Genomic DNA, 3,595 nt, shown 5'->3' with positions numbered 1-3,595 from the left:
TTAAAGTAAAAGTAGATTTTTTGTGCCTTTGCTCAAAATAATGTTTTAAACAAAATAAAAAACACTTTCCTCAATCTTCACACCTCACACTGTCCTCCTTTTCCTCCTTACCTGCGCCTCTCTGTGTTTCCCCATTCAAACCCACCCTCTCCTCAGTTCCTCCGCCTCTCCTCTCTCTCTCTCTCTCTCTCGCTTTCCCTTTCCCAATCGAACCTAGCCTCTCTTCCACCCCAGGGGCTCTCTCTCTCTTTATCATTTTCCCCAAATATTTTTATTTCCCTCTCTTTCTTTTGCAGTCGGTGGTATCAACAGCTGTGTGGGATGGGTTACGAGGGAGAGCCTTCGACTTGCAGAGAGGGAGGGAGAGAGAGAGCTTGCGGCTTGCAGAATCACGATGATAGAAGAAGAAGCTCAGAGGTCTGATACGCCATTTCAGAGGAACCCTTAAAACCATAGAAGGGGAAGAGGCTAAGAAATCGAAGCATTCAAATCATGAGCCGAGGAAGATGAGGCGGATACGATCGTCAGATCACGATTTGCTCTCCCGAAGGTTGCCTCTTCCAAGTCGGTATGTGATAATCTCCAATTTCTTCTGTGCGATTTCTCTGATTTGAATCTCGGATGGTTCCTCAAGGAGGGCATATTTGTGGGTTTTTGGTTTTTAGGGTTTCATGTTTTGGAAATTTTCTTTCTTTTTTGGGTATAAATCTTGGGATTTTTTTTGGGGGGGGGGGGGTTTACAGTAGTGGGTTTTTGGAAATTCAAATTCTTGCATTCACAAATCCATGTAAAACCCTTCAATTTCGTTTGGTTTTACCTTTTGAGGTATGATTTTATAGAAATTAACGGTTGGAATTAACTTTGGTAACTTGATTTTGGTTTGGTTCAGCTAGGGTTTAGATGAGTCCACCTGCTATGGTGAAGATGGAAGATGCTAAATTTTTGCTTGATGGAGGTAAATTTTGCTCAATTTTACTTATTTGTTGTTGTGAAAAGTGTTGTCAGAAGTGTTGGCAGCTGCCAAAAGTTGCATGCCAACAGATGATCGTTTTAAGGTACATGTGTTGCCTTTTGTTTCTATGACTCCACTCTATGTCTGGTTTAAGTTTGATTTTTCATACCTTGCTTGTTTCTTTTGGCTTGTCCATTGCTAATTGACACTTTAACAGGTCGTTAAAGAAGATATGAAGCGAAGGTTAAAGAACACCAATATGAAGCCTCTGAGTCACTCATCATACTTAAGACTGCAAGTTCTGTGTCAATTTTTTTATGATGCAGATGAGAAGTTGCATGTTTTGGATGAATTTTCTATTTCTGATTTGAAGTCATTCATTCTCGAGCTTTGTTCCCAGGTACACTACACAAATGTACCTATATTTGTTATAGGTTACTGCTGTCAATTTGTGAAACTCAAATTCTTAACATTATCCTCAAGCAGGGTATATTTTCATGAGAAATCCATGCGGTTCAGGCTTCTTGACCTTATATTCTTTCACTTTGACACGTAACTTGATAAGTGCCGAGTAGTATGTTCTAGTGAGAGAATCGGAGAGTTGCCCAATAGTTAATTTTGACTTTTATTTAAAAATAATTTTTTATATTTGATGTTAGAATGATTCATTTGTTTATTTTTTGTCAAAGCTCTTAGAATAAGTTTAATTAAGGCATTTGCTTCAGCTTACCCTCCCCTTAATATGTGCAGCTATACATTGAGGGCCTTTGCCATGGAAATTTGTTAAGAGGACGAAGCAATTACCCTGTCAAATATATATTCAAATCGAATTTTTCCGTACCACCACTGCCTATCGAATTGAGGCATAAAGAGTATGTTATTTGTCTTCCTCCTGGTGCTAACCTGATTAGAGATTCCAATGTGAAGAATAAGTTAGAAATGAACTCTGTGATTGAGGTAACTCAAAATGGAACATTTTCGTTTCGGTTTCCCTTTATGAAGGTGTACTGTCTTTGTTTGTACGTTGATATTCTTCCCTTGGTTGTGGTTTCATATTGCAGCTGTATTTTCAAGTTGAGCAAGAAGCAGGGATTGAGTCAATCCGATTGAAAGCATTGATAGATCTTTTCGATGAAATTGTGGAGCCACTTTTCAATCAACTAAGGTGATTTTATTTGAGGCTGATACTTTTACTTACATACTGCCTAGCAAAAGAATCTGGGAACTAATAATAATGTTTTCAAATATATTTGAATATATGTTCATATAATTGTCTGCTATTTCTGGAAATAGGACGAAGGAGCAGCTTGGATATGTTGTTGAGTGTGGCCCACGGGTAACATACCGTGTATATGGTATTCTCTCAATTCCTCTCTCAATTGATGCTAGAGTATTCGTTAAAATTCTTAGATTTAGGGTTTGGATAAATTCTTAGATTTAGTTCTTTACATTTGAAAGAGTGAGAATTATATTGTTGGGACTTTGGATTCTATTTTTATGTCCTAATTTGTCTGAGGATTGCTTGCCATCCATTTAAGAATGTTACTAAAGTGTCGGGCAAAAGTCTTTATGTTTCAATCACAAACAAGTGCATGTATACATAGCAGAATTACACCAATTAATCTGTGGGATGAATGATATACAACAGCTCATGAGATAAAGATAAAGAATCATAATTTGAAAATTTGGAAGCCACTACATACTCATTTCGTATTGCTCTGTGTAAATTTTGAAGGGTCCGACACTGTGGCACTCAAGCAGCATTTTGGAAAGAAAATTTTGGAACTGGAAGATGAGAAAAGAACTGTGCAGGTTCACTTAAAACCTTAATATTTGATGTCCTTATTCTAGAGAGAACCGATATTCACTTAAAACCTTTATAATTTTAGTTGGGGAAAGAACATGTAAAATTATAGTTGTTTTTATATATAATGGTTGTAAATATCTTTGTAAATTGTAATATTATAGATGCTTGTGGTTGTGGGCTGTTTTAATTTTATGAAAAAATAATTTTTTGTTTAGCCTCGATCTCAATTTGTAGGTGATTTCAGTTTTTAAATTTTTTTTTAAAAATAATGGACATATTGGGCACAATAACAATAAATGTGCTAACATGGGTGGTAGCAGTCATCTGACAATTTTGTCAGAACTGGGCACAAAAGAACCTTTATTTGTGCTTACACTTTTCAGCACAACATACCTTATTGTGCTCTTTGACAAATGGTGACGCCCATAGAGGGCACAGACAATATTTTTGTTGCTGCTCTGTTGCTATTGGTCTATGGGCACAATTTTTGGTGCTCTTTGACCTCAAAGGGCACAGATAATTTATTGTGTGCAGTGTCCATATTTCTTGTAGTGTTTATTTCAAATTAATGAGAAACATGATTCAAACTCATATGTGAATATATGAAGGAAGCATACGCAGTGGTGGAGCCACTTGAGGACCAGAGGAGGTTCGGACATACCTTGAAATTTTTCCTTTTGTAGCTTCTCTTTGTATCATTTTGGTTGGATACTCTGCATTCTTCGACTTTACTATATGAGTTAACATAGTAGTATTGTTATGAAACCAAAGCCTTATATCAACTATAGTCTTCCTTTGTTCACTATTTTGCATGATAGCTTGTTTTTTTTATAATG

At 36.5% G+C, this 3,595-nt stretch overlaps 1 pseudogene; it reads left to right on the top strand.

Annotated features, from left to right (window-relative positions):
* The first annotated feature begins 894 nt into the window (after positions 1 to 894).
* Positions 895 to 2,973, top strand: LOC126634373 (nardilysin-like; annotated as a pseudogene).
* The last annotated feature ends 622 nt before the right edge of the window (positions 2,974 to 3,595 follow it).

This window comes from Malus sylvestris, chromosome 9, assembly GCF_916048215.2.
Source record: "Malus sylvestris chromosome 9, drMalSylv7.2, whole genome shotgun sequence".
NCBI classification, from domain to species: domain Eukaryota; kingdom Viridiplantae; phylum Streptophyta; class Magnoliopsida; order Rosales; family Rosaceae; genus Malus; species Malus sylvestris.
Note: the sequence above shows the minus strand (reverse complement) of the source record. Positions and strands in the feature narration are given on the sequence as shown.